Raw genomic sequence first — 10,315 nt, 5'->3', positions numbered from 1 at the left:
TCATTAGTACACCCCACCTCAATACAGTTCACATAATATACAACTTGCAAGTAACCTACTAAAATGTCCATCCAAATACTTCTGGCAGGGAAATAATAGTCCAGCTCTAATGAACTTCAATGGGCAGTGCATTTAACAAATAGAGAGTCTGTTGCAGGGTAAAGCACTGGAATGAGAGCGAAGAGAAAGAGAGAGAAAAAGATCAATCTTAGCTGTGGTCTTGTTGGTTTGTTTGTTAAAGCTTCGCAACAATGTTGCTACTAATCCATGCGATCCATAACGGGCGCGGTCCCATACAAAAACAACCACGATCTAAAGCGATCACACCGATGATTGAGTTAAATACTTTATAAACTACAAACGCTGAAAACAAACAAAACTTCTGCAGCACAGCACACACAATCAAACTGTCGCACCACTCAAGAGTTCCTCCCCAAACAGCTGAACAAGCTCTCTTTATTTCCTCCTTCCTTACTGCTCATGCACTCTTAAAGTGGCAGCGCTCGGTGAAGGCTCCGAGCAGATTTCTATCCAGTGAATGTGTGGAGGCTCATCAGACAGATGTGCAGAGGAGGTTGGATTACCTTCCCTGTCAAATGGAGGACAACCAACAACAAATTGTTCAGAGACAGAAATATTTACAAGATTCTCTGAAGCAGGATATTCAAGGAAAACTGCACCGGTTCAAAACACAAATGGAAACTAACCATCATCAAGTCATAATCTTTCTTGAGGAGGAACAAAAACAGAGAGCAGAGGAGTCAGCCTCTGTTGTGAAGATAGTGTGTTCTTATCTGAAGGAAGTTATGGAGGACATGAATAACTCTCTCACAGGGGAACTACGATTTTTGATTGAACAGACTCAAAAGGACACCGTTAATGAGATGGAAAAAGCACAGAAGGCCACAGACCTTCAAATGGAAGGGCTGCACCAGGAGGTAATGCAGTGCTTTTCCCTTCTGGACAAATCTTCTGCACCTCCCTCAGGCTTTACCTCTGCCACTGGCTTGGCCAGTAATGGAATAGCAACAGGTAGTACTACAAAAACCCCTCTGAAGATACTGTTAAACAACAGAACTCCCGCTGCCACTGTCATGCCTCCTCTAGAGCGCTCCCTCCCTATCAAACTTCTTTTCCCCACTTTTGGCAGTCCAGAAGATGATGTTGATCCACTGTTTTTCTTATCTAAGTGTAATGATTTTCTTTCTATCTGGCCCCTTACTGACTTGGAGGTTCTTGCCACCCTCTGCAGTGTTCTCCATGGTACAGCAAGAGACTGGTTGGAGATAGCCCGTGAACATGTGTCAACCTGGGAGGAGTTACAAAAAATATTCCTCTTAGCCTTCCTTGGGGATGAACTGGCGGAACGTGTTCATAACAGAGTCCAGGATGAAGCAGAGCCAATACGGGACTTCTCCTATCGAGTTCTATGTAGGAGATGGAAGGCTGACATTACTGAGCAGGAGATGGTCAAACTCCTTCTTAAGAACATGGTTCCCCGCCTTGCTAGTCAACTTCGAGAACGTGTGCAAAATGTGGATGATCTGGTGCGTCTTGGGACTCAGTTTGAGAAGGACTGGAAGCACCACCTCCAAACTAAAAACACCGTTCCCTCATCCCAGTATACCCAGAACTCTCCTGGGGCTAAACCGTCTCAGATATTTGTACCCAAGAACCAGGACAAAAGTCCAGTTATGTGTTGGAGGTGTAAAGTCCAACATCCTCCACATTCTTGCCCACTCTATGTCCAGCATCAGGATTCAGGAAAAGGTCAGAAAGGACAGACTGAAAGTCTACACAGGCGTGGTGGCTTGCATACAATTGGGTCAGCCTTAATGCCCACCATGAAGCCTTTAGACAGCACAGCTAGCGGACTTATTCCTATTCCGCAACAACTATTGGTTCCTCTGACAACAACTATTGGTTCCTCTGACTGTTAGGAACTGGAGAGGGAAGGCCATAATCGACACAGGGGCATCTTACACCCTGATGCAAGAGGCCCTGTGGCAGAACATGGCATTACCTCATGAGGAGCTACGAACATGGGAGGAGGGACCATTGTACTTGGCCAATGGAGAACCTACCACCCCCTTGGGCTGGATTAGTATAATAATAAAACTGCATGGTGAGACTATTAACCTTCCTGTGGTAATACTTGCAGATTCAAGCCTTGCATTTGCTGTAGTCCTTGGCCTAGACTTCCTGTTCTTCAGTGGACTGACCATCTCTATGTCCGAACCCTCGTATTGGCTACACTCTGACTATTCCCAGCCTCATCCATTTCAACCTGGTAATGCACTGATTTCAGGTTGGAGCCTGCTACATTATGCAGAGTCCGGACAAGGTCAAGTCAGAGACAGAGAAAATATAAAGAGACAAAGACAAAAACATGTTCCTGTTATGCAGGTGAATGAGGACCCAAAAGCGACTTGGCGAAAACAGAGTCTTTAATCCAGTAAAGTAAAAATACAATCAAATAAAACAATTTCCACTCGTAATGACGAGAACCGACTGGAGACTTGATCTTGAACTGCAGGTTGCCTCGGGAAGGCACTTGAACTTAGCAGACTCAGACACCTGCTCACCACGCAGCATCTGAGGGAAACACGACACGACAGGGCGATACACAGACACAGCACGGTGAACAATAGACAATGATCCGACAGGACAGGAACGGAAAACAAGGGAAGAAATAGGGACTCTAATCAGAAGACAAAATAGGGAACAGGTGTAAAAAGACTAAATGAGTGAGTTAGGAGAATGAGGAACAGCTGGGAGCAGGAACGGAACGATAGAGAGAGGAGAGAGAGGGAGGGGGGAGAGAGAGGGATAGAAAAAGGGAACGAACCTAATAAGACCAGCAGGGGGAAACGAACAGAAGGGAAAGCATAATGACAAGACAATATATGACAAAACATGACAGTACCCCCCCACTCACCGAGCGCCTCCTGGCGCTCTCGAGGAGGAACACTGGCGGCAACGGAGGAAATCATAGATCACAAACGGTCCAGCACGTCCCGAGAAAGAACCCAACTCCTCTCCTCAGGACCGTAACGGAAAAACGAAAAAAAAGGGAAACTAGGGTACTACTCTAAAAAAAAAAATGAGACACGGGTAGAGAACTGAAAGCTTTAGAGCAAACAGGACCAAACAGACCAGGAGAGTAACAACTAGGGACAGACTGAGACACAGCAAGGGCAGGAACAAGAACAGGAGAGATGCGATGGCAGGGAACAGACTGAGACCCAGCAAGACCAGGAGCAGAAAAAAAAATTACCAGACTTCTGCGCGCAGTCTGAACACGCAGCCACGAAACGTCGCGTGTCACGCTCCTGAGTAGGCCACCAAAACCGCTGGCGAATAGAAGCAAGCGCACCCCGAACGCCGGGATGGCCAGCCAACTTGGCAGAGTGAGCCCACTGAAGAACAGCCAGACGAGCAGAAACAGGAACGAAAAGAAGGTTACTAGGACAAGCGCGCGGCGACGCAGTGTGCGTGAGTGCTTGCTTAACCTGTCTTTCAATTCCCCAGACTGTCAACCCGACAACACGCCCAACAGGAAGGATCCCCTCGGGATCGGTAGAAGCCACAGCAGAACTAAAGAGACGGGATAAAGCATGAGGCTTGGTGTTCTTAGTACCCGGGCAATAAGAAATAACGAACTCGAAACGAGCGAAAAACAACGCCCAACGAGCATGACGCGCATTCAGTCGTTTGGCAGAACGGATGTACTCAAGGTTCTTTTGGTCAGTCCAAACGACAAAAGGAACGGTCGCCCCCTCCAACCACTGTCGCCATTTGCCTAGGGCTAAACGGATGGCGAGCAGTTCGCGGTTAGCCACATCATAGTTACGTTCCGACGGTGACAGGCGATGAGAAAAATACGCACAAGGGTGGACCCCATCGTCAGTATCGGAGCGCTGGGACAGAATGGCTCCCACGCCCACCCCGACGCGTCAACCTCAACAATAAACTGTTTAGTGACGTCAGGTGCAACAAGGATAGGAGCGGATGCAAAACGCTTCTTAAAGAGATCAGAACAACAATCATACGACCGGTGAGGAGGAAGGGAGTTGGTTCTGGACCGACTGAAGACCGTGCGCAGACCATGATATTCCTCCGGCACTCCTGTCAAATCACCAGGTTCCTCCTGAGAAGAGGGGACAGAACAAACAGGAGAAATAGCAGACATTAAACACGTCACATGACAAGAAACGTTCCAGGAAAGGATAGAATTACTAGACCAATCAAAAGAAGGATTATGACACACTAGCCAGGGATGACCCAAAACAACAGGTGTAAAAGGTGAACAAAAAATCAAAAAAGAAATGGTCTCACTATGGTTACCAGATACAGTGAGGGTTAAAGGTAGTGTTTCATATAATATACTGGGGAGAGGACTACCATCCAAGGCAAACATGACCGTGGGCTCCCTAACTGTCTGAGAGGAATGTCATGTTCCCGCGCCCAGGCTTCGTCCATAAAACAGCCCTCTGCCCCAGAGTCTATTAATGCACTGCAGGAAGCTGCCGATCCGGTCCAGCGTAGATGGACCGGTAAAGTAGTACATGTACTTGACGGAGAGGACCGTCTAGTAGCGCTTATCAGTCGCCCTCCGCTTACTGATGAGCTCTGGCCTTTAACTGGACATGAAATGACAAAATGACCAGCGGAACCGCAATAGAGACAGAGGCGGTTGGTGATTCTCCGTTCCCTCTCCTTAGTCGAGATGCGAATACCCCCAGCTGCATGGGCTCAACACCTGAGTCAGTGGGGAAAGACGGTAGTGTCGGAGAGGGGAGACACAGTTAACGCGAGCTCTCTTCTATGAGCTCGGTGACGAAGATCTACCCGTCGTTCAATGCGAATAGCGAGTTCAATCAAAGAATCCACGCTGGATGGAACCTCCCGAGAGAGAATCTCATCCTTAACCTTAGCGTGGAGTCCCTCCAGAAAACGAGCGAGCAACGCCTGCTCGTTCCAGTTACTGGAGGCAGCAAGAGTGCGAAACTCTATAGAGTAATCCGTTATGGATCGATTACCTTGACATAAGGAAGACAGGGACCAGGAAGCTTCTTTCCCAAAAACTGAGCGATCAAAAACCCTTATCATCTCCTCTTTAAAGTTCAGATAATTGTTAGTACACTCAGCGCTTGCCTCCCAGATAGCTGTGCCCCACTGCCGAGCCCGACCAGTAAGGAGTGATATGACGTAGGCAATCCGAGCTCTCTCTCTTGAGTATGTGTTGGGTTGGAGAGAGAACACGATATCACACTGGGTGAGAAAGGAGCGGCACTCAGTGGGCTGCCCAGAATAACATGGTGGGTTATTAACCCTAGGTTCCGGAGGCTCGGAAGAACCGGAAGTAGCTGGTGACACGAGACGAAGACTCTGATACTGTCCTGAGAGGTCGGAGACCTGAGCGGCCAGGGTCTCAACGGCATGCCGAGCAGCAGACAATTCCTGCTCGTGTCTGCCGAGCATCGCTCCCTGGAACTCGAGAGTAGAGTAGAGAGAATCCATAGTCGCTGGGTCCATTCTTGGTCGGATCATTCTGTTATGCAGGTGAATGAGGACCCAAAAGCGACTTGGCGAAAACAGAGTCTTTAATCCAGTAAAGTAAAAATACAATCAAATAAAACAATTTCCACTCGTAATGACGAGAACCGACTGGAGACTTGATCTTGAACTGCAGGTTGCCTCGGGAAGGCACTTGAACTTAGCAGACTCAGACACCTGCTCACCACGCAGCATCTGAGGGAAACACGACACGACAGGGCGATACACAGACACAGCACGGTGAACAATAGACAATGATCCGACAGGACAGGAACGGAAAACAAGGGAAGAAATAGGGACTCTAATCAGAAGACAAAATAGGGAACAGGTGTAAAAAGACTAAATGAGTGAGTTAGGAGAATGAGGAACAGCTGGGAGCAGGAACGGAACGATAGAGAGAGGAGAGAGAGGGAGGGGGAGAGAGAGGGATAGAAAAAGGGAACGAACCTAATAAGACCAGCAGGGGGAAACGAACAGAAGGGAAAGCATAATGACAAGACAATATATGACAAAACATGACAGTTCCACCAGTGAAGTCTGAGAACCCAACTATCACCCTGATTACCTCCGTACCCCCCCCTTCTATCCGAGAGCAAAAACAAACCTGATGCGGATTTCTACATCAAACAAGCAGTGGAACAGGCATGTCTGTCGGGTGATGAAAGGTGGCAGCTCTCCCAGATGTTGGACGTGAACGCTCGGCCGTACAACCGTCTTCAAACACAAAATCTATACCCGGCAGGAGGTCCCCATTAAGCAGTGTCCCTACAGGCTGTCCCCCGCCAAACTGGCAATTCTCAATGAACAGCTTAAAAGCATGTTGGAGAATGGAATTGTGGAACCTTCTTTTTCCGGATGGGCTTCTCCGGTTGTCCTGATTCCTAAGAAAGATGGTGGATATCGATTCTGTGTGGACTACAGGAAGCCGAATGCCATAACAGAAAGCGATGCCTACCCTCTACCAAACATAAATGACATACTGGAAACTCTGGCAGGAGCATCCATCTTTAGTAATCTGGATCTGAACAGTGGCTATTGGCAGGTGTCAATGGATCCCGCTAGTCAGGACAAGACTGCCTTTGTCACCCCTTCTGGTTTGTACTCCTTCAAAGTCCTGCCTTTTGGTTTGAAGAATGCTCCAGCAACCTTCCAACAGTTGATGGAGACTGTCCTGGGAGATCTGAGGGGTAGAAATTGTCTCGTGTATCTGGATGACATCATAATCTACTCCTCCTCTGTTGCGGATCATCTGCAAGACATTCAGTCCGTCTTCAACAGACTAAAGGCTGCAGGTTTGACCTTGAACTTGAAGAAGTGTCGTTTCTGTCTGCCAGAACTCAAGTTCCTTGGTCATGTGGTTAATGCTGAAGGCATCCATGCAGATCCAGCCAAAGTTGCAGCCGTGCAGGAATTCCCCATTCCCACATCCCTCAAGGCTGTTCAGCGGTTTCTGGGTATGGCTGGATGGTACCACAGGTTTGTGCCTGATTTTTCAAAGGTAGCTGAACCTCTCAACCACCTTAAGAAGAAAGGTGTGAAATTCCAATGGACCCCTGCATGCCAAGGTGCATTTGAAGCACTCAAAAACAGTCTAATTACTCCTCCAGTGCTTGGACATCCTAACCTGAATGCTCATTTCATTGTGTACATGGATGCAAGTCAAACAGGACTTGGAGCAGTCTTGGCTCAACAAACAGGACTTGGAACAGAAGAAGTTCTTGCCTATGCAAGTCGCACCCTTAATTCAGCCAAGAGGAATTATTCAACGACTGAAAGGGAGTGCCTCGCTGTGGTCTGGGCTTTGGAGAAATGGAGCTACTACTTGGAGGCAAAGATCTTCACCGTTGTCACAGACCATGCTGCTCTGCAGTGGGTTCTGGCATCAGGCAAGACCAACAGCCGTCTTATTCGCTGGTCTATCAGACTGCAGAAGTTTGACTTCATCATTGAGTATCGCAAAGGAAAACTGAACGTTGTACCAGATGCCCTTTCTCGGATTACAGAGACTGCCAATGTTTGTCCTCCCTTGTGCAGTACTTATACTACCGCTAAATGTCTGGATGATTCCTTTCCTCTGGATGATGAGAGTGTATGGAGAACACAGCAGAAGGATGCTGCCATCATGGCGATCCACAAGAGTCTGTCTGAAGAAGACTCCAAGAGTCGCTTCAATGATAAGTATAGCATAATTCAGGATAAAGTGTATCAAAAAACTCCAAGAGGAGATGGAATACACAGCACCCATTATCGCGTCTTCATTCCCTCTACATTGTGTGACCAGATAATCCAAGCTTATCATGACAATCCCATGAGTGGCCATCTTGGAGTTTTTAAGACTTATCGAAGACTACAAGAGGTGGTTTACTGGCCAGGCATGTGGGTTGATACCCGGAAGTTTGTACAGCAGTGTGAAGTCTGCCAGAAATACAAACCAGACATTGGCAGACCTGCCGGGAAAATGCAGCAGACTGTGGTGAACCATCCAAATGAAATGTTGGGAATTGACCTCATGGGACCTTTTCCTCCCAGCCGGGGGACACGGAATGAATTTTTATTGGTGGTAGTGTACTACTACACACACTGGGTGGAGTTGTTTGCCCTCCGCAAAGCTACTGCATCAGCCATTGCTCTAATTCTGCGAAGGGAGGTTTTTACCAGATTTGGAATTCCAGACCAAATCCTCTCTGACCGAGGTCCACAGTTCATATCAGGAATCTACAAAGAGCTCTGTACCTACTGGGGTGTAATTGCCAAGTTGACCACAGCCTATCATCCTCAGACCAACCTGACCGAGAGGGTAAACCGAACCCTGAAGGGGATGATTGCTTCATTTGTGGGGGATCAGCACACAAGGTGGGATCAGCATCTCCCTGAATTTCGTTTTGCACTGAACTCTGCCGTGCAGGAGACTTCTGGGGTCACTCCCGCCGAACTCCACCTAGGAAGACCACTAAAAGGTCCGATGGACAGGGTCTTGCAAAGTTCGAATGCTTCACCTGACTGCCCAGCGTTTGATGCCGTACAACACCACCACACCTTGCTAGCCAGAGTGGAGGCCAGCAAAACCAAAGCCAAACAACGACAGCTGAGAAACTATGACAAACATAGACGAGACGTTTGTTTTCCACCCCAGTCTCGTGTCTGGGTACGTTCACATCATCTGTCAAAGGCATCTAAGAAGTTCACTGCCAAGCTAGCTTCGAGATGGAAAGGTCCATACCGTGTAGTGCAGCAGTTGGGACCAGTGAACTACTTGGTCTGTTTGGAGGACACTGGGGAAGATGTCAGGACAGTGCATGTTGTTGACCTAAAGCCCTGCTACCCTACGGCAGAAGAGCTGGATCGCAGGCAAAAGCAACACCTGCAGGACCTCTTCGTGGAGGACTCTGATGAGGAGGACTTCCCTGGTTTTGTGTAGCAGGAACATGAACCTGTCAAAGCCTGCATCCTCTCTGTTTCTACAGGCATTGTTTTTTCATGGGGGGAGGAGTGTGGCGAAATCTGCTCGGAGCCTTCACCGTGCGCTCCCACTTTAAGAGCGCATGAGCAGTAAGGAAGGAGGAAATAAAGAGAGCTTGTTCAGCTGTTTGGGGAGGAACTCTTGGGTGGCGCGACAGTTTTATTGTGTGTGCTGTGCTGCAGAAGTTTTGTTTGTTTTCAGCGTTTGTAGTTTATAAAGTATTTAACTCAATCATCGGTGTGATCACTTTAGATCGTGGTTGTTTTTGTTTGGGACCGCGCCCGTTATGGATCGCATGGATTAGTAGCAACATTGTTGCGAAGCTTTAACAAACAAACCAACAAACCATCGGACAGTCAGACACCGGCAGGCCTGAAGACCACAGCTAAGATTTATATTTTTCTCACTTTCTCTCTTTCTCTTCTCTCTCATTCCAGTGCTTTACCCTGCTACCGACTCTCTATTTTGCAAATGCACTTCCCATTGAAGTTCATTAGAGCTGGACTATTATTTCCCTGCCAGAAGTATTTGGATGGACTTTTTAGTAGGTTGCTTGCAAGTTGTATATTATGTGAACTGTATTGAGGTGGGGTGTACTAATGACATGTGGCCGAGAAGACTGTGGACATTTTTAAGGCCTTTGTTGTGTCGATGAACACCCCCCACATTCATACCCTCTGCACTCACCCACTAGAAAATAATACAGATTATTGCAAATCCTATGTTGATGACTGGGTTCGTTCTTGTATGAAGTTGCTGTTGAATTGCTCTGCCATTATTAGTATTAGTATTATTGTATGAGGTATTCTTGTTTGGGTTACCCCTGTGCTGTGATGTGGGTTTTATATGGTGTGTATTCTTTTTTCTCTCCACTGGCTATCTGGTAAACAGGCTACACTCTAGGCAGTCTCTTCTGCTGATGTGTGTGGGTCTGGTAGTGGTACTCTCTTTATTCTACCCTTTTCCTTTCGGCAGGGTTAATACCTGCCTGGCGCCCGAACAAAATCTTTCTTTACCCCTCTCTTAAGAAATACCGCTACAAGCTGTCAATTATATGCATATTCTAGCATCTTGTCCTGACAAAATATCCCGTTTAAAACGGGAACATTTATTTTCCAAAAATGAAAATACTGCCCCTAGAGTCGCAACAGGTTAATGTCACCTCTCCCCGCTCTTACTGACACTTATCATGACACCTACCACCTACCACCTACCCTTTTTCCATTTACTTTGACAAGCATCCTCACCCACTGAGCACCGACTGACATCAGACGTCAATGGACATTGAAAAGTAGT

The sequence above is a fragment of the Oncorhynchus gorbuscha genome, linkage group LG02, assembly GCF_021184085.1.
Source record: "Oncorhynchus gorbuscha isolate QuinsamMale2020 ecotype Even-year linkage group LG02, OgorEven_v1.0, whole genome shotgun sequence".
NCBI classification, from domain to species: domain Eukaryota; kingdom Metazoa; phylum Chordata; class Actinopteri; order Salmoniformes; family Salmonidae; genus Oncorhynchus; species Oncorhynchus gorbuscha.
This window is presented reverse-complemented; position numbering follows the sequence as displayed.